At 35.3% G+C, this 22,735-nt stretch overlaps 1 pseudogene; it reads right to left on the bottom strand.

The window, feature by feature from the left end:
* Positions 1 to 17,076: 17,076 nt before the first annotated feature.
* LOC116105898 lies at positions 17,077 to 21,620 on the bottom strand (annotated as a pseudogene).
* Positions 21,621 to 22,735: the final 1,115 nt, after the last annotated feature.

Raw genomic sequence — 22,735 nt, 5'->3', positions numbered from 1 at the left:
TAATAATAATAATAATAAAAATAAATAAATAAAGTAAAATAAGTAATACAAATACACCAGAAATGTATTAATTCATGGCTCGTGTAGCTTATCATTTGCTCTTTTTCTTTCTTATCTTTTAACTTTTTGCTTAGCTCAAGAGAAAAAGAGGTTGAATCCTAGATGTCCAAGTTTCCCTTGTGGTTTCTAGGGTGATGTTAGCTTCCTCTTCTCCAATCAATCGCATCCTGAGTGTGGTTTGCTGGCTGTGGATAACTGTTGACATGCCCCCTCTCGGGTATCCCTATCCTACAGGATCTGGGCGTTCTAAAAGACTTAAGATCTTGAGAGGAGGGTGAATATTTTGAAATCATTTCATTAAAGAGTCAATGAGCCGTGTCTTCCCAGTAGTATTCACTGGGAGAGAAGTTGGAAATATTACATCAATTATTGGCAGAATAGTCAACAAACTGTACAGCAATTTATGTCCATTATCTGTTTCTGATCTTTTTTAATCCGCAAAGACTTCTCTTTTATTTTGCTAGCCCTTACTCTGGATTTTAAAGAGTCAATGAGTAAGTCTTCCAGCCTGAAGGTGGAATTACTTGTTCTATGAATTATCTGCAGAACAGTCAAACAATTGCCGACTAAACTTTTTTTATGTCTTTTTCTGTAGCACTTTCCATACAATTTCAAAGTCAATTGAGCTACCATAATGAAAAATAAATGATAAGAGAATGATATGATAAAAAAGGAGTCATCCAAAGGACTTAACAGTATCATTAGTGATGCAGTGACAATTTAATTTATTCTTTTTCGTTAAATTCTCAAATATGTATGTTGATTATGTTAGAATTATTTATTCTTATAAAGTGGTCCATGTGAATTAAATATAATATAAGATTTAGTAATAATTGATTTAATTGAAGGGCATATTGGTCTTTAGCTTTTGATGGAAAGGTGTGGTGTTTGCAGTTAATTAAATAACTGCAATATAAAAGGTGGGTCCTCTCTCTATTATCGTATACGCTAAAATTTTTTCTCTGCCCATCAAGAGAGTTTGCGATTTCAGAAGAGAAGAAAGGGAAGAGAAGAAAGGGAGAGAAACGCTGCCTATTTTTTATTCAATCAAGATTCAAGTTCCAATTTTCATACTATGGAATCAGGTATGTGTTTCTTTTATATATATGAGAAAGTTCATCAAGTTTCAAGATCCTGTAACTTTATATTAATGCAACTTAGGGCATAGAAACATGAATTGATTATTGATTCTTTGCCTTTGATGAGTTTGCTTTTAAGTTTACATGTGGTATCAGAGCAATTTCAGATTCAGATATTAAAATTTATTATTATTAAAACATAAATATATATTGAAAATCTCCTTTGGGAGATATAACAATATACGATAATTAAACTTAATTGATGCAATCTTTTATAAATTTTCTTAATTAGTTAAAGTCAACGGTAAACCGTTAAAATTAACGGTCAACAGTTAAAGTTAACAGTCAACCGTCAAAGTTAACGGTGATAATCAAAATTAACAATGAGGGTCGAATCAACCCAATTTTGTCCTTAATGTGTGTTTAGGCATATAAAATGTGTATAAATTTCTAAAGTATAATTTTTTTTAGAGAAAGATAAGTATGACAACCTTATAGTTATTATTTAAGTTTGATAACTATATTATGTATAATTTGTTAGTCACCAAAGTGGCCAAATTAAAATGTTTATCCCATAGATATCAAACTAAATAAGATTCAATTACTCATGATTATTAGATGCTTTAATGAGATGACATAACGTATTGGACATAAGTAATTTAAAGTTTATATGTTATAGGATACTTAAGGATCGCCCAAAGGTAGATTAGTTAATCCTATAATTATGAACATAATAATGGTTAATTAGTGTACTTGATTAGGTGTGTTTAGTATATCCAAAGATAACAAACATGTTTAACTAAAGTACATTTAATTACCAATTAAGAAAATTTATAAAAGATTGCATCAATTAAGTTTAATTATCGTATATTGTTATATCTCCAAGAGGAGATTTTCAATATATATTTATGTTTTAATAATAATAAATTTTAATATATGAATATGAAATTATGTATAAGGTATAAAACTCAAAGAATTAATGTGTAAGCATAATTTTTTGGTTTTTGCAGCATTTGCTCTTCACGCCTTATCTGTTATTAAGTTTAATGGGTTCAATTATAATGAATGGAGTGAACAAGTTGAGTGTTACTTAGGTGTTCAAAATCTCGACCTTGCACTCATGACAGAGAAACCAACTGATCTCACCGAGAACAGCACTGATGAAGAAAGGTCTTTCCATAAGGAATGGGAGAGATCGAATAGATTGAGCCTGAAATATTTACGGATGATAGTGGTGAACAAAATCAAGACCTCACTTCCTACCACAGAATATGCTAGGGAATTTATGAGATTAGCCAAAGAGACTTCTCAGTCTGAGGCCGCTGACAAGTCCCGCACGGGGGCATTAATGAGTAGGCTGACCACCATGAAATATGATGGAATCGTAGCATGTATGAACATGTGACTGAGATGTCAAATATAACAGCAAGAATTAGAAACATGGGAATGTCTGTGGCTGAAAGTTTCCTTGTTCAGTTTGTCATTAACTCTTTACCTCCTCAGTTAAGTCTATTTCAAATTATTATAATACAATTAAAGATAAATGGAATATGACTGAGCTTCAAACTAAGTTAGTTCAAGAGGAGGAAAGATTGAAGAAACAAGGAGTTCATTTTGTTAATCTTGTGGGCTCGTCTGGAGTTAAGAACAAATCCAACAAGAAGTATGAAAAGGGCAAAAGGCCACTGAAGATTAACGAGTCTTCTGCCCAAGTCCATAAGAAGGATAAGACTAAAGAAAAGTGTCATTTTTGCAAGAAAGTTGGACATTATATGAGGGACTGCTTGAAACGTAAGGCAGGTTCAAAAAGAAAGGTAAGCCTAGTGCTTTTGTATGTTTCGAATCATATTTATCGAAAGTTCCTTATAATACTTGGTGGATTGATTCTGGATGTACCACTCATATCTCTAATATTTTGTAGGGATTCCTTATGACCCAGATCATAAACGACAATGAAAGATTTGTGTACATGGGGAATCGAGTCAAAGCACGAGTTGAAGCCATTGGAACCTATCGTTTAATTTTAAATACTAGACATCATTTAGATTTGTTTAATACTCTTTATGTACTAGTGTTATCCCGTAATTTAATATCTTTATCTAAACTTGATTTAGAAGGATATTCTTCTAAGTTTGGGAATGGATGTTTCAGTTTATTTAAATATAATTGTTTAATTGGTTCTGGTGTGCTTTGTGATGGATTGTACAAATTACATCTGGATAATTTGTTTGCTAAGACATTATTGACCTTGCATCATAGTATAGGAACAAAATGTGCTTCTGTTGATGAGAAATCTGCTTATTTATGGCATAAGCGTTTAGGCCATATATCAAGAGAAAGGATGCAAAGATTAATAAATGGTGAAGTTTTACCTGATTTGGACTTTACTGATCTTGGTGTCTGTGTGGATTGTATCAAAGGAAAACAAACCACATCCACAATTAAGAAAGCAGCCATAAGAAGCTTAGAATTCCTTGAATTAATACACATCGATATATGTGGTCCTTTTGATGTACCTTCTTTTAGTGGAGAAAGATATTTCATCACTTTTATAGATGATTTTTCATGTTATGGTAATATCTATTTATTGCATGAAAAATCTCAATCTGTTAATATCCTAGAGGTATTCATTAATGAAGTTGAGAGGCAATTAGATAGAAAAATGAAAGTAGTACGATCAGATAGAGGTGGTGAATATTATGGTAAATACAATGAATCTGGACAATGTCAAGGTCCATTTGCTAAATTCCTGGAAAGTCGAGGCATATGTGCCCAATACACAATGCTGGGAACATCGCAACCGAATGGTTTTGCAGAAAGACGTAACCGAACATTAATGGATATGGTTAGGAGTATGTTAAGCCATTCCTCATTACCCTAATCATTGTGGATACATGCATTAAAGACTGCTGTATATTTATTAAATAGGATTCCTAGTAATGCAGTTCCAAAGACTCATTTTGAACTGTGGATAGGAAGGAAACCCAGTTTGAGGCACCTGCATGTTTGGGGTTGCCCAGCAGAAGTCAAGATTTGTAATCCACATGAAAAGAAACTGGACTTAAGAACTACCAGTGGTTTTTCATTGGTTATCTAGAAAAATCTAAAGTGTATCATTTTTACTGTCCTAGCCATAGTACGAGAATAGTTGAGACTGGAAATGCAAGGTTTATTGAGAATGGTGAAACCAGTGGGAGTGTTGAACCACGTAAAGTAGATATTCAAGAAGTCAGGGTACAGGTCCCTACGCCTATGACTTCTACAGAGGTTATGGTTCCTATAGTTGTCAGACATTCTAATAACAATCAGGAACAACAAATAATTAAGCAAACACTACCTGATAATTTAGTAATCAATGAACTTGTGGTTGGTGAGCCACATGAAGTAGTAAGTGAACCACAAGAAATAGCATTAAGAATATCTCAAAGAAAAAGGAGATCTGCCACTTCTAATGATTATATGGTTTATCTACGAGTGTCTGAAATTGACTTAGGAATGGAAGCAAATCCAGTTTCGTTTTCACAAGCCCTTAAAAGTGATAATTTTGTAAAATGGTTAGACACCATGAAAGAAGAGTTAAAATCAATAGAATACAATGAAGTCTGGGATCTAGTAGTATTGCCTGAAGGTTGTAGAAAAGTCGGGTGTAAATGGGTCTTTAAGACCAAGCGCAATTCTAATGGCAATATTGAACGGTACAAGGCCAGACTTGTTGCCAAAGGTTTTACTCAGAAAGACGGTGTTGATTACAACGAGACCTTTTTGCCAATTTCCTCAAAGGACTCGTTTAGAATTATTATGGCAATGGTAGCTCATTATGATCTAGAGCTTCATCAAATGGATGTGAAAACTGCCTTTCTGAATAGGGATTTAGAAGAAGAAGTTTACATGGAACAACCTAATGGTTTTCCAATTAAAGGGAAGGAACACATGTGTGTAAATTAAAGAAATCTATATACGGATTAAAAGAAGCTTCCAAACAGTGGTACCTCAAGTTCAATGATACCATTACTACTTTCGGATTTAAAGAAAACACTGTTGATCGGTGTATATATCTGAAGGTCAGTAGGAGCGCATTTGTAATTTTAGTCCGGTATGTTGATGACATTTTGCTTGCTACTAATAATCTTGGCATGATGTATGAAACCAAGAAGTTTCTCTCTAAGAACTTTGAGATGAAGGATATGGGCGAGGCATCTTATGTGATTGGAATTGAAATTATCTGTGATAGATCACAAGGATTGTTGGGATTGTCTCAAAAAGCTTATATCAACAAAGTTCTGGAGAGATACAAAATGGATAAGTGCTCTGCAAGTCTAGTTCCAATTCAGAAAGGTGACAAGTTGAGCCTTAAGCAATGCCCACAGATTGAATTGGAACGTAAGCAAATGGAGCATATTCCTTGTGCATTAGTTATCGGAAGTTTAATGTATGCTCAGACAGGTACCATACTAGACATTAGTTTTGCAGTCGGTTTGCTGGGTAGATATCAAAGTAATCCTGGAATGGATCATTGGTGAGTTGCAAAGAAAGTGTTAAGATATTTACAAGGGATGAAAGATCATATGCTTACCTATAAGAGATCCGATTATCTTGAGGTAGTTGGATATTTAGATTCAGATTTCGCTGGTTGTTTAGACACCAGGAAATCCACTTTTGGCTACGTATTTATGTTAGCTGGAGGAGTAGTTTCATGGAAAAGTGTGAAGCAATCTGTCATTGCTGCTTCCACTATGGAGGCTGAGTTTGTGGCATGCTTTGAGGCCACAGTTCAGGGATTATGGCTGTAGAATTTTATTTCAGGACTTAGGATTGTCGATAGTATTGCCAAGCTGCTAAAAATTTATTGTGATAATGCCGCAACAGTCCTCTTTTCTAAAAACGACAAATATTCAAAAGGTGCTAAACATATGGAATTAAAATACCTTGCTGTTAAAGAAGAAGTTTAGAAACAAAGAGTGACTATTGAGCATATTAGCACCAATTTTATGATAGCAGATCCGCTGACTAAAGGGTTATCACCTAAGACCTTTAGTGAGCACGTTCAAAGGATGGGTATTATTGCCCGTCTTGATTGATTTATAATGTATTGTATATGTTCCTTAACATTATGTTGTTTTTATGTGCATAAAGCTCTTTATGTTTAGTCACTCTGAGCTCTTGATGTATTGTTTCTGATTGATATAAGTTATTCTGTTTTATGTTTCTTTATATTATGTTGCTTTGTATACATGAATGATAAAGATGACAGAATTTGTCCTTTGTAAGGGCATTATTGTTGGACCATTAAGAATTATTATAGATTGTTCTGAGTATAGAATTTGTAAAGTGATACATGGAAGGGAATATGTTGATTTAATAACATATGACCGNATATATGGGTCAAGGACGGGCGTCCATTATTTATGGATCCATAATGGATGGACGGCCGTCCCTAACGTTTAACAAATTTGTTTAATTGTATTTTATTCAGGGACAGACGTCTTTTAAATGGAGACGTTCATCCATATAATATGGATAGGTGTCCATGTGAGTGAATAGTCGTCCAAATTTGATGGATGGTCATTCACTAGAAAAAAATTGTTAAAAAAATCAGAAGCGTGTTACACGTAGGTTGGTACACAATTTTGGTGTAAATTTTTCGGTGTCTGTAGCTTTATTGAATAAATGATAAGAGAATGATATGATAAAAAAGGAGTCATCCAAAGGACTTTACAGTATCATTAGTGATGCAGTGACAATTTAATTTATTCTTTTTCGTTAAATTCTCAAATATGTACGTTGATTAACTAGGCTTTAAGTAATAAAAGATGGTCTTGAATATTTTATTGAAGTTAGATTTTGTTCTTAAAATATTTGACTCCTTACTAACCTTGATTAATTAGATAGAGAGTAAGGAGCCTCTTCAAAAGCTTAAAAAGATTCCTGAAATATAACTAGATTTTCTTCCCAACTTCAACTGACAACTGCAAAGACTTTCAAAAATACAAGTTCGTCTCAGTTATTACCAATAATGTTTCATTAACAACCAATCACAAGTTTTATAGTCCACATCTTTGTCGTCTTTCTGTCTGACCCCGACATGTTTAGCTTTTCCTCATACATGTCAAACCCCTTTTCCCAATTTATACCTCTTTCTCAACTTTTGTAATAGGACCACCGAAAACTTCTCCATAAGTTTGGAGATAAAGTTTCTGTTTGTTCTTAACGAACAAGATGGAAAATCATTTTATGGCCATTATGTCGTGAATTTTCTAAACAAAACAACTAAAAGCCGTAAAAGAGGGAGCTGAAAAGGTTTACTTTCATCTTGGGCCGAACAATGAAAATGGCTATTCATGCACTGTACGTGTGTGATTTACGTGGCTGCCCCAACTTACATTTCTTCATTCTGTTATTCTCAAGTCTTCCCTACGCAATTTCCAAGTCAACTAGCGGGTTTTGTTTTGAAGGGAAATAATTAATAAGCTCAACTTATGTGTTGAGAAGAAACAATAAGAGACTCGTATGATCAAAATGAAGTGAAGCAAAGACTTCTTAACAGTATTATTTGTTGAGAATTTGTGTAGCTGTTGAAGTTTTTTTCTCCGATGGAGAACATTGGAGTGGCTCATGTCTCCTATGTTGTGTTCTTTGTTATCTTTCATTTTGTACTTCCTTGCTTAGCTCAAGAAGGACAGAGAGTCAATCCAAAATGTCCACGTTTCTCTTGTGGTTTACTTGGTGATATCGGCTTCCCTTTCTCCAATCGAACGCATCCCAAGTGTGGCTTATGCATAGTGGATGACTATGACAAAGCGTTTTCGAAGATTCAAATGGGGAATCGTGGGCCACAGTTTTATGTTTCAAGCGTCTCTTAGGAAAATCTGGCCGAGCTTCATGACGCATGTTAAGAAGAATGTCAAAGTATGCTGGGTTATTTTGCAAAGATTAGAACTTAGATGGCTTTAATTTCAATTAAGCAAAATGTAATACACTGTCGTTTTATACAGTGTAACAAACTATAAATATGTTTGTTTTTTGTTAAATACTTAGTTAATAAAAATTAATGAATTCCAGAGTGTTCATCTTTCTTCTCAGCTTTGTATTTCGTTCTTCTTGATTTCTTTAATTTTCTTGATTCTTCATCTCAATACTGAATTTCTACATGGTATCAGAGCCCTAGATAGCATCTATGGTTAATCTTAGCTTTGAATCTTCAAGTTTGAATTCATAATCAACCGATATGGATACTGTTAACACCAACTTTACTACCTCAAACACTACACCCTTTTTACCAATGATTTCGGTGAAATTGCTGGAGAAAAACTACTTATTTTGGCGTTCGCAAATCCTACCAGCTCTAGTCTCCCATGGAATCGATGATTTTGTTACCGGAGAAAGAACCTGTCCTCCTCCATTTGTGTTCGATAAAGCTGATGAGTCTGGGCAAACTATCAAGAAGTCAAACCCTAACTACTCCTCTTGGAAAAAGATCGATCAATTCCTGGTGAGTTGGTTGTATTCTACACTTTCAGAATCAATGTTTCATCATGTTGCCAAATGTAACACTGCTTATGAGATTTGGAATACTTTAGAGCTTCATTTTCAATCTGTTTCTAGAGCTAGGACTCTGCATCTTAGAAATTTGTTGCAATGCACTAAGAAAGAAAATTGTAGTGTTAGTGAATATGTGTTGAAAATGAAAGAGTTGGGAGATGAACTGATAGCTAGCAGTGTGAATATAACTGATGAGGAGTTGTTACTCTATATACTGGATGGCTTAGGGCTGAAATATGATGCAGTAGTTGCCAATTTGACCTCCACCAGTAGTCAAACGACACTGCAAGAGGCTCAATTTTTATTGCATAAACATGAAATTAGGCTTGAAAGGCAACATAATGCGTTCTCTAACTTTCATGAAGCTCTTCTGGTGTCAAAACAGTAGAGTCAAACTGACTCATTTTTAGGTCCTCATCATGTCAATTCTACCCTAACCCCAAATTCTCAGCCTCAAATACACTCCCAACCTCAACCACCTCTCTCACAATTCAATCCTAATACTTGTTAGTTTACTTGAAACAATATGAGTCAAGGCTTTTCCAGATCAGGCTTTGGTCTGCCACATCAACAATCACTCTCTCAGTTTCCAGCGACGGGTGAAGGCTTTAATCCTTTTAACCAGTACCAGGTTTACAACTCACAACTAGAGCATAGTAGGGGACAAGGAAGGGGTTATTTTAGACCCAAACTGATCTGTCAAGTCTATGATAAAGGTGGACATTCTGCCTTGTAGTGTTACCACAGATTTGATCATACTTACCAAAGTTTTGGAGTTACTGGAGTTGGTTCACCTACTAATTCTCTTGGCTATAATGTTGAATCTGGTTCTCAAGGATCTTCCCACTTTAATGCCTCCCAAGGCCCAGCCAAATTCCTCAGTCAAACAACTCAGCACAAGCACTTCTAATGACAAAGACTATGGCAGATAAGTTATACAACAAGTCAGCCTCAACTTCTTGCAATGGTTTTGGACTTTTGGAATTTATCAGTAGAATAACAGTTACCTCAACAAAATCTGACCTCTCAAGTGTTTTCACCCACAATTGGATCCTCTAGTGTTACTGCTTTACCTGAAGGAAATCAGTCTTATCTATCCTCTACACATAATTCTCATAGTATACCAATTGCCAATCTTCATACAATTATGGATCAGACCTGGTATGTTGACTCTGGAGCAACTAACCACATGACAGCAGATATGAGTAACCTGGTTATCAAGGACAATTATCAAGGTGGCTCCACAGTTCAAGTGGGCAATGGACAAACAATTCCAGTTTCCCAAACAGGTGTGTCTTTTCTCAACTCACAAAATTCTCCTAGGATCTTGCATCTCAAGAATGTGTTGTATGTACCACATATACCAAAAAATTTATTAAGTATATCATAAATTACTAAAGACAATGGAGTTATTGTTGAATTTCACTTTGACCGTTGTCTTGTAAAGGATGAGTGCACTCAAGAGGTACTGTTGCAAGGCTTCTTGAAGGATGGTCTATATCAGCTGAAAGGTTCTTGCTCATCTGTGGCCTCTTCTATTGGAGGTGCTTCTGGTTCTAAAGCTTTCTGTCATGTTGCTGCTGTCACCAATACAAGTACTAGTATTAGTAGTAGTGATGATAAGACATGTCATGTTCCTGATTTTTTCAGTTTTACACCAACTGTTAGTAACTCAAATAAAGAGAGTGTATCTCCAATAAGCAAGTCTGATGTACTGTTGATAGCATTATGGCATGCTCGGTTGGGACATCCACAAGTTAAAACTCTCAAGGATATTATGAATAAAATTCATGTACATGGTTGTTTTGATAATAAAATGTTTTGTGAAACACGTCAATTCGGCAAAATGTCACAAACTTCTTTTCCCATTTCTGCATCCAAATCCACAAGACCTCTTAAGTTGGTGTATTCGGATTTATGGGGACCTGCTCCAATTTGCTCTTCCGAAGGTTTTAAATATTATATATTATTTGTGGATGACTATAGTAGATACATGTGGATATATCCACTTAAGCTTAAATCTGAGGCATTCAAAGTTTTTACACATTTCCATAAGTTTATTGAGAATCAGCTGGATGCTAAACTCAAGACTCTGCAAACTGACTGGGGAGGTGATTCAGGTCTTCTACTGAATATTTAAAAGAGCATGGCATTGGTTGACCTTATCTACACCAGCAGAATGGTAGAGTTGAAAGGCGGCATAGAACAATCACCGAATTTGGATTGACGCTGCTAGCACATGCTAGTATGCCATTGTGTTTTTGGTGGTAGGCCTTCTGTACAGCCATATACATTGTTAACAAACTCCTTTCATCTGTTCTTCAGGATATCTCTCCTTACCAACAATTGTTTCAGCAAGAACCAAAGTACAATGAGCTAAAGGTATTTGGCTGTTCATGTTACCCTTACATCAGACCATACCAGAAGCAAAAATTCTCTTATCATACTGAAAAGTGTGTCTTTATAGGTTATAGTCTTGCACATATAGGGTATAAGTGCCTTTCCTCCACAGGAAAGGTTCACATAGTGAAACAAGCAAAGTTTGATGAGACTGTTTTTCCATTTAAGCTTGGTTTCAAATGTTACCTCATTGAGGATGAAACTACAGGAGGGCTCAATTCTCATACTAATACAGAGAGTTTTTTGTCCTTATGGAATCTTGGTCATTGTTTGAACAAAAGCAATGTTTCTTTTGTTACTATGGTAGCATCGTCTAACACTATTGTTGCAGTCCAAACTACTACTCCTTTTAGTTATACAGTAGATGTTCCTGATCATTCATCAATACCTTTAAGCTCACCATATGACACCGCTACTGATGCAGTTCAAATAAATTTGTCTAAAGCTACTAGTGCAATTCTACAGCAGATGTTAATGGTAATTTATCATTGATTTTAAACTCATCTGATGATACAGCTACTGATGCAATTCAAACAAATGTGCATGAAGCTACTGATGCAGTTAAGCCTATTCCTCCTTTTAGTTCTACAGCAGATGTTCATGGTAATTCATCATTGTTTTTAAGCTCACCCGATTATACAGCTACTGATGCAGTTCAAACAAATGTGTATGAAGCTACTGATGTAGTTCAGACTACTCCAGGATTAGTAATCTTGGATTCTGCTACTATCTCTCCATCAGGAGAACCATATGTTTTCATTAATCAACTGGAACCTTCTTTCAATCAACATCATAATATACATCCAATGCTTACTAGGTCAAAAACCTAGACCTTTTCGAAGCCTGATAAGTTACAATCTCAAGGTTGTTCTGGATGTGCATATCTCTCTATTCTATCTGTTCTAGCTGAACCAAAAACTGTCTCAGAAGCTCTTCTAATTCCAGAGTGGAAGGTAGCAATGAATGATGAGTTTTTAGCACTGGTGCGAAACAAAACCTGGGAATTAGTTCCTTTCTCTTCCAATACGCATGTTGTAGGATGCAAATGGGTTTTTAAAACCAAGCTAAAGTCTGATGGCACTCTTTAAAAATACAAGGCACGATCAATGGCTAAAGGCTTTCAACAAACCCCAGGTTTGGATTATTTCGACACATTTTCTCCAGTTAGTAAACCTGCCACTATAAGGATCATATTCTCACTTGTTGTTCATAATAATTGGGATATCCAACAAATTAACATTAACAATGCATTTTTGAATGGAGATCTCACATAGACTATGTTCATGTTTCAACTTGAAGGTTTTATTGATCTTTAACACCCCAAACATGTTTGTAAACTCAACAAGGCCCTCTATGGCCTAAAACAGGTGCCAAGAGCCTGGTTTGACAAGTTAAAGGTGGCTCTTACTGATTGAGGTTTTCTTGGTTCAGTTTCTGACATCAGCCTATTTTTCTTTAAAAAGGAGTCTCACATAGTGTATTTACTAGTGTATGTGGATGACATTCTCATTACTGGGAATGATTCTGCATTGATTACTCAAATAGTTACAGATTTAGATAATAAGTTTGCTTTGAAGACTTTACGGTCTATCAACTATTTTCTTGGCTTTGAAGTGCAAAGAGACAAGTCAGGTTTGCTGCTTTCTCAATCAAAATATGCTATTGATCTATTGAACAAAGCTGGAATGGCAGAATGTAAGCCCTGCAATACACCTATGGTCACTGGTACAAAACTGATGAAAGAAGACAGTGAAGCTTTCGATCAGCCCTCTCTTTATCGAAGTCTTGTGGGAGGTCTTCAATACTTGACCTTGTCTAGACTTGATCTGTCCTTTGCAGTGAATAGATTGAGTCAATTTTTACAGTCTCCTACTACAAATCACTGGACTGCTTGCAAGCGAGTACTTTGATACATTAAAGGCACCCTACAACATGGTTTACTCTTCTAAAAACATCAGAATTTTGCCCTGGAAGGCTATGCTGATGCTGACTGGGTAGGTGATGTTGGTGATAGGTGATCCACAACTGGGTATAGCATATTTCTTGGTGGCAACTTAGTACAATGGGTGTCTAGAAAACAGAAAGTGGTGTCTCTTTCTTCAACAGAGGCTGAATATCGGGCTCTTAGTCAAGCAGCCATTGAACTTGTTTGGATCCAAAATCTATTCCAAGAACTTGGCATCCAAATCAAGAGTATTCCAATTTTGTAGTGTGACAATATGAGTGTAGGAGCACTATCTTCTAATCCTATTTTCCATGCTAGGACAAAACATATTGAGATTGATGTCAATTATGTGAGAGGACTGGTTATTGATAAGAAATTTGGTATTCAATATGTTTCCTCTGAATTTCAAACTGCAGATGTGTTAACAAAGGCACTTCCTGCTCACAGGTTTCAAGTTCTTAAAGAAAAATTTACTGTTATGTCTTCTTTGCCAACGTTTCAATCAAAGACTAATTAAGTCTTATGCAAACTGAAGTCAATATGTTGCAGAAAGCTGTGTTTTCAGAGGAAGATAGTGTAGTTTACGGGGAAATGTTGAGTAGGAAAAATGTTAAAGCATGGTAGAAGTGAAGATGAGTTTAGAGAGGAAGATAGTGTAGTTTACAAGGAAATATTGTGAAGGAAGAATGATAAAGAATAGTAGGAGTGTTCTGTTTACGGAGAAATGTTAAGAAGAATGTCAAAGTATGCTGGGTTATTTTGCAAAGATTAGAAGTTAGATGGCTTTAATTTTAATTAAGCAAAATGTAATACACTGTCGTTTTATACAGTGTAACAAACTATAAATATGTTTGTTTTCTGTTAAAGACTTAATAAAAATTAATGAAATCCAGTGTTCATCTTTCTTCTCAGCTTTGTATTTCGTTCTTCTTGATTTCTTTAATTTTCTTGATTCTTCATCTCAATACTGAATTTCTACAGCGCAGAAAGTCAATATCTCTTGGACCTTTTCTCACTTTTGAAATGCCCTACAGTCAAACCATTTTCAAATGCTCCCTCAATTACAGTTTCCCCACAAATTCCGGTTGGTTCTGCAATAGCTCTCGACACTCCTTCATGATTTATTACCCAAGAGTTGAAGTGCCAAGTTCTCTTCCTCAGTGTTCACGTATTCCCTTCCAAGTCAATAAGACATAAAACAGTGTTGAATTCTTCAATTTTTACACTGCTCTATTCGCCCTGAAAGTGCAAGTAAGAGAAAAATGTTAAGATTGTCATTTGGAAGGGGGCCAATGTATAAGTGACAGCAAGGGAAATTTTCATTGTTCAGAAGAAAGAACAGGTATCACAAATTACAGTAGTATTAGTAACTGCATTGTCATTTGGAAGGGGGCCAATGTGTCATCTTTTCCATGTTTTATATATTGGTTTCTTGTTCTAAATTACCATCTAATTTTCATGCATTTATATGAACTGCATTTAGTTTAATACCATATTGCCACAAACTCTTCTCTAGCTTTCTACTTAGATCACTTTATTGGATTTTGATCCATTCTTTACCTTGGTTAAGAGAAAGTATTTTAGTTTGTCAGAGCATAAAAGTCCTTTTCACAATCTTGTCCACATGTAGTTTTCATTGTTTCTCCTTTGATTGTGCTTCCCTCAACTTCAGACCCTACCACGCTGATCTAGTCTCTTTTCATAACTGTAACGATTCGGTTCCTGTCAATTACATAAAATCTATGGATTTACAGATAGGTAGAGCTAAACTGAACTGGATGATACCAATTTATTATATATCTAAAGTATTTGATAGAATTAGGAGGATTCAGTACTACTCGTTGTGAGTAGATGTTTTCCACCTGTTTATAGAAACTCTTCTGGAGCAAGTACCTACTCCTAAAAGCAGAACACTAAGCACTTCTAGGCTTTTTGATTGTCTAACATTGAACCTTACCCGTTACTATAGTTTTGATAGGTAAAATCGCTGTGTTCTTCATGAATCTTGGGGCAAAATTGCTGGTACTGATTTGTGGCCTGTGATGTGATTGAATTGCTTGCCATTGCAGAAACCTATTTGTCTGTTTTGTATGAATTGTGTGCTCAGCCTTGAACTTCAAGTCTGATGATTCTAAATCCTCTGTTTCATGAGAGACAGAATTAGAGAAGAGAGCCTCTTCAAAACCATAGAAACATTCCTGAAATATCTTAGATTTTCTTGTGCATTCATTTTTTTTTCTGCGTCCTTTTCCTTTCTTTCGAAGTAGAAAGTTTGTCCTCAATTAATAGTCTTATCACAAGGGAAACTTGCAGTATTTCAACACTCTCGAGAATTTACGAAAGACAATGCCCCAACTTGCACATCCCATTCTTTCAAAAATTTGTTCTGTTTTTTCCCGATTGTCTGGAAAGTTCATATTTTAGTCCTCCCTGACACCGCCACGTTCAGATTTTCTTGTACGTATCAAAACCCTTTTCTCTTTTCACCCCTTTTCTATACTTTTGTCATACGACCTCCAAAAATTTCTCCAAAGTTTGGGAACCAAAATTTCAATTTTGTTTTGTAATGGACATCCAGGCTATTATAAATTTTCTAATCTCACTATAATCATGGAGCCAAGATTTGTCATTTCTCTGGGTCCTTATCTAAACGCGGGTCAATCCAACTTGAAACCCCCCATAAAAAGGGTTTTTGTAAAGTAGTCAATCTGTCAGGGCTTTTGTAGTTGTACTTATAATAAAGAGGGAGTTGAAAAGTTTTACATCAGTAGTCTTTGTCTGACTTTAATTGCCCTTACGGTTTTCTTGGCAATATTGGCTTCCCCTTCTCCAATCGAATGCATCCAGAGTGTGGGTTGCTGCTTGTAGATAACTGCAATGAAAATGTTCAGAAGATTCGGTTGGGGAAGGATGGCCCCTGGTTCAGTATGACAGGCATCTGTCAGGATAATATGGTTAAGCTTTATGACCATCCTCGTGAAGAACACGCGAAGTATTTTAGCCGCAACATATCCTTAAAACATTTTAGTCTTCCCATCTCTCCTTTTCGATCTCTTAATGTGCCCTAAAATCAATCCCTGTACGAATGCCCCCATAATAAAAAATTCCCCACAATTTTCAGTTTTGCCTGCAAAAATTCTCAACACTCTATATCTACTACGGTTACCAGGTAAAAATTTGCCACCTTCTCCATCTCAATGCACACCTATTAATTTCCAAGTGAATAACAAGTGTTGAATATTCTGATTTGTTTACGGGTCAATTCAATCTGGAAGTGAATGTAACATATGAATTTTCTGATTGTTTTTGGGCTGGCGGGCAATTCAAACTAAGGGATACTTTAATTGTTCTGCGACAGAAAGAATAGGTACACAAATTACAATGGTTGCTAGGACTGTTTCGTGGTTAAAACATGTCCTGCTTTTTATGATTTACATGGGTTTCTGGTATATCTTATTGGAAATATGGAATGGAATTGCATAAGAAAAGGATAAACCTAAGCTCTAGATCACCATGTTCGTTAATTTAATAGTGACTTATATCACTTTATTTGTGACTTATATCACTTTATTTGTAACTTCTGTTGCGGGCCAAGAAGGAGAAGATAAAAAATTGGGGCTGAAGCTAGGCTTAGGACTTGGTAATATATCTCTTTAATCTAATTCTTATNACCGGATTAGAGACCAGTTCCTGGTTGGACCAGCCGTTTTAAAACCACGGTTTCAAGTAGGTTTATGTTTCTTTGTTCTCAGGTTTAATATTCTTGTACTCAAAACATTTATAAAATACGGAACATATGTAGCTTAAAAACAATAAATTCCTTTGTTTTTTATTAAATAGAATGTAAATCCAATAAATGATGCAATTGAAAATATTCATACTTGTCCATTTCAATTGGTTATTACAGTATAATTAAAATTGTTCAATACTCAGAATATAACACATCAATCTATGATCTATCTCCATGCAGAAACTCTTACTAGTGGAGTTCTTCCCCATTCCAACACCATCTCATTTGCATTTTCACCTTCAATCCTCACTGTGTACAAACTCTTACTTTAGATGTTTATGGAAGTTCCATTCCATTGATTCTAACAATGCTCGGTAATGTTCCTGATAACTATCAAAGAATGATCCAAAACAAGAGTAATCTTCTATTTTCTCCCAAGTATCTCCATCACCAAAAGTAATTATACCATTGTTTTTATCATTACTAGTTTTATTTCTGTCAGAGTTGGCCAAAAAATCCTTAGCCACCTTTAGAAACTCCATAACATGCCTTCTTCTTCTTCTCCTCCTCATGTGGGGAAGTGCCCACATGCAATTGAAGGCTAGCCATTCTCTCCTTCTTCCTCTTCTTGTAGTTTTCTTTATCTCACTTACCAAATCTTTTAGTTCCATTTCTTCAACTTTCAACTTTAATTCATGACAATTTGCATAACAAATTAGCTGCTTCTTTGTCTCCTCAAATCTCAAATGGGGATGAGCTTGACCACAAATACAATCTCCATTTTTCCACTTTATTGATGTAAGTTTTAAGGTTATTTGTTGTGAGATAATACGAATTGTTGTAGCAGCTTCTGTTGTTGAGCAAGAGCCACAATCATTGAAGCCCATTGAATGCCCTCTCCCATGTCAAAATCAACAATGTGCAGAACCCCGGCATCATGAGGAATGGCCTCAAGAATCGCCGAGTTTGCAGTGAAATGAGCGAATATTCCATTCGGGAACACTATAGAATGCCTCGAAAGCTGCATCAAAAACCTTGCGGGACTCTTGTTTAAGACATTTGTCATTAGCTCCCTTGTTCAAGGTGACACGACCCGTCCCGACCCTCCTTACCCCATAGGCTCCGGGCACAGCCATGAGACTCGGGTGATCGAGACGTGACATATGAGAAAATTATAAAACCTTTTTATAAATAAAATATCATAAAAATGTAACGTCATTTGCATATAAACAAATGTAATTGAAATTTTCACAAAATGAAATTTATGATATCAGATTTTTCCATATCTTTAATAACCCAAACAAGAAATAAATACATGATGAAGAAAACATAAACTTTGCAGCAGAAAAAAAAATACAACTATAGAATCTATGGTGAAATGAAGTCGTGTGGCCCAACCTTGAGTGAAATTCACTCCTTTGCATGATCACCTTCTAGACCTGGTGGGGGGAAAGAAAAACATTTGAAAACGAGGGGTGAGCTAGAAATGCTCAATGAGTGAGGAATGAGTTAGTATGTAATAAAACATTTCAATATACAATAAAAACACTCATGCTTATAAAATTTCATTTCCATATACACATTTTATAATATAAGCCATCTTTCATAACACATGTTGAAATCTCTCATGGCAAGACTTCTTTCTAAACACTATTATGGCAAATGAATAAATACTCATGTTTCTCTAAAACATCATTTCTAAGAAACAGTTCATATACGGATAACATTTACATTTATAAGTTCCCATTTTCAAATAAATGATATACATATCCACCATCTCTCAATCACATGTGAAAACTCTCACCCAACTAGTACTCTGGGGAAAATCTGTGATACCTGGTGGGCGTCCCACACGTAGGTAGAGCGAGGGACGTACCTGTCATACCCAGCAAGATCTATCATCGCGCGGGCAGAGCCACTGAAACTGTCATACCTGGCGGACCACTCAACGCCTAGGCAGAGCCAATAAAATCTGTCATACCTGGCAGACCACTCAACGCTCAGGCAGAGCTAATAAAATCTGTCATACCTGGCGGACCACTCAATGCCCAAGCAGAGCCAATAAAATCTGTCATACCCGGCAAGATCTATCATCGCGTGGGCAGAGCCACTGAATCTGTCATACCTAGCGGACCACTCAACGCCCAGGCAGAGCCAATAAAATCTGAAATTGTCATACCCGGCAGAATCTTGCATCGCTTGGGCAGAGCCAATATCTGTATCTCTGGGGGATGGGTACTTCATAGGGTGGTTTTAGCACCACAACATACTCATGCATAGTCTCAAGTAACATGTAAGTCAATAGCATATTTCGTATGTGCTTATAAATCATACATATATGACATAATATTCAAAAGTCACATATAGGGGTGAAACTGTAATTTTCTAAACATGTTTCAGAAACTGACGGTTTAGCCCAGATTGAAAATTATTACTAACCTCACAAATCTGAGTCTTTTCTTTAACATTTTAACAGCCGAAATACCTTAACTCCCAGCATTTTAAAATACCATGGAAATCAATTTTCTCAAAGACAGTCCAACTGGAAGCACACAAGTGTATTTAACCAACCAACTTTTAGTCCAAATACATAACTCAAACACCTCTCAAAATGCAGTCCAGCCAAGTGCATGCAACCCAAAATATCCAGCCACCATCTCAGTTTATTGAAACAGCCAAATGCATACAAGTTTAATTAGCAAGCAAAGTTCATTCCCTTTAAAACTCAAAACAACCACTCTAGAATCTGTCCAAAAACATGCAAAGAAAAAAATAAACCAAGCAAGCTTCACATTTTGCTCAAACCTCATCAAAATATAAAAATGGCATACTAGAAAATATCATACAAGCATAGATCTAAAATTTTTAAGGAAAGTTTTTATTAAAACCACTCACCGTTTGAAACTCGACCCTTAAGCCGAAAAATGATTGAAATCTTCTAATAATGCCCCTGCTTGCCTCCCTATGTACAAAATTCAATAAATCCTCTATACATAAGTCCCCATAAGGTAACACTTCAATATTAAAATCATTGGACACTTCACACACCAAAAGATTAACATAACTTCTGCTTTAACAAAACTGTCTCATAATCGAACATCGGTTGCTCTCAGATTTTTCTTAAAAATTCTATTTATCATTTTAAGCCATAATTTTAACAGGGCGTTCTAGAGACACATAAGTTGTTCCCATAATTTTCTCAAGTCATTCCAGAATCAATAACTATTAAAACACAATTTCCTTTCAACCCATTCAAATCTGTCCCCTGTTTCCAGAATTGGGGTTACTGACTTGAAAAATTCATAACAATTCAGCCCTTAATCCAAACCTCCTGAAACTCTCCAGAATTAAACTAGACACATATAGGATTCACCATAATTTAAAATCACTCAATTTGGATAAGAATAGGTGCATCAAATCAGTTTCCAAAATACATGTTCTGCAGAAAACGAAAATTCCAGAACATCACAAGGCAACTTCAAAAATCCATATAAAATTCAATCCTTCGAGTTTTTACGTGAAATAAAATTCTAAACACTCCTTAAGAAGTCTACAAGAACATACCCAAAATTCAGCTTCAAACAAAAACCCAAAACATATAGACAATTTTCGGAGTTCCAGATGGTCAGATTTCTATACAGTAAACCCTTACATCAAAAATCATATCTTTAACCCATTTTTGTTTAGAAACAACCTCTATGTTCTACCCACATCAAATTATTAAAATCAATCTCCCTATTTTAGTTTTGCTTTCATGAATTTATACCAAAACATAGACAAAACAATCCAAAGAGAGTTCTGAATCATAAATCACCAAAAAGAAGAAATATAAAGCTTTACTAACCTCCCATTTGCTAAATCTCCCTTTGCTCTTTCCGATCACCAGAATTTGCTCGCCAGCGACCACTTTTCCAGCCACTTCCGTCGTTCTCTTCTCTCCTCTCTCTCTATTATTGGTTCCATCTTCCTCACCCTTCTTTATTTTCTTCTTCCTTTCCTTCTCTTCTTCTTCTTCCTCTCTTTTCTCTCTCCTTTTCCTTCTATCTTTTCCTCTCTTTTTCTTTCCTTCTTCTTCTGCCCCGTTTTTCATTTCATTGAATGGTCACTGTTCATTAAAATATCTAGAAAATTTCAATGTAGTCCTCACTTATTTTGGCTATTATTGTCTAAAACTTTCAAATTATTATACTTTATCCCTAGAGTCACAAAATAAAATTTAATAAAATTCTATAAAAAAAAAATACGTGGTATTACACAAGGGCTGAAAAGAATGATACAAAAGGCGCTCCGTAATCTCACCGACAGGACTGACTTTCTCATTGATGCGTCTCACGATCACCTCCGCGAGCTCTCGTTGTTCATTCGCCATGGCTTCACCATAGACCTTTGCTAGATGGCTTGTGCAGAGTTCATTGTTAATCTCCATGTCTTGTGTAGGCAAGTTCAGGATTGGCTGAATTATTGAAGTCACATCCATAGATGTGTCAGTAACCTCTTGATAAATAGAGAGTTGATGATAGTAAGAATCATCACTTTCTCGATGATCACCATTCTCTAACCAATCTCTCATCTCGTCTAATTCAATGTTAAAATTGGGGTCCAAATCCTCCAAACCAAGTACTGAGGAAGATTCGTTAACATGAAACGGAAAATTATCAAAGTCAATAAACTCATTGGACATGGCAGAAGGTGCGAAATTTTTGCTAGAAGTTTCGTGGGAGTCGTGATCATGAGTTGTGGTAAATGGAGGTAAGAATGTGGAGGACTTAAAGAAATTCAGAATCATAAGATCATCATCCATGGCTACCCGATTATTGACAAATTTATCATCAAGAGATAAATCTTGAATAGGATGAGGTTGAATCATTATTCAAAAGGGCTAATCTAATTAATGGCTTCAAACCAATGTGGAGTTCTCAATCAACAGCGAATAAAGAGTTATTATATATCAATGGAGATGAACAAATATAGAATAAAAGGAAAAGATAATATCATATTTTTTTATGAATCCCCATTGACTCGCATTCTTCTTGGCACTTTCTGTGAAAAAGTGATTGATTTTCACATCTCAAGTTATCTTTTGGAAGCGAATATTATTCATGAATCTTAAGGAATGTCAATTTGTGCCCTAGATTGTCATAAAATCATGCAACGTTAAACCATGCATGACCTCCACGTTGACACGTAATTGATTCATACTTTGGATGTTTTATCTCAAGATAAACTGTAAAGATGAGCACATCCATAATCCATAGTTAATTAAAGACAAATTAAGATTCCTGATTATCTTGATAATGACCATTTGATCGGGGTTTCAGTCTTGATTAGAGCCATCTCTGATAATAATCTTCACCTTCAAGAGTTCAACTGTGCATTATTTTAAGTAGAATTAAGTAGTATATAATTGATTAAATTGGTTAACTAGAATTCCACAAGACAAAGGAAAAGCATCTTCCTCTAATAATTTAATTGCCTATTTTCATGCATTTCATTAATTTATTTTTTATAAGTTAAAAGCTTCTGTCAGGATCCCATGCAGTCGCCCCTAGAGTTAAATAAAAGATTTAATCGAGTGTATAGTTAAGAACTTAATTACGTAGGTTTCGTATTAATACTTGGTTACATATTGTTGATGATGTAATTTATACCAACAAGAAGTACATAGAATCCATAATGAAACCTACGTAAAAGATTGTATGAAATCTGTTATTTGATGCGGGATCTATGAATGAATAAAAAACACATACAATAAAAGATTTTTAAAATAGTTTGAATGTTCGATGCAAATCTTACGTTCACTATTTTTATGTTGCTTTTTGTGTATTTCTGCCTACAATTGCGACTTGCACAAGATATGAATATAACGTTAAAAAAAAAAAAAAAAAAAATCCTCTAATTTGAGTGAAAAGTTATATTATATAATGTTACAATAACAAACTTGTAAATAAAATTAACCTACAATAGAATGACATGTGGGATGAA

Source organism: Pistacia vera, unplaced genomic scaffold, assembly GCF_008641045.1.
Source record: "Pistacia vera cultivar Batoury unplaced genomic scaffold, PisVer_v2 Contig507, whole genome shotgun sequence".
Lineage (NCBI taxonomy): Eukaryota > Viridiplantae > Streptophyta > Magnoliopsida > Sapindales > Anacardiaceae > Pistacia > Pistacia vera.
Note: the sequence above shows the minus strand (reverse complement) of the source record. Positions and strands in the feature narration are given on the sequence as shown.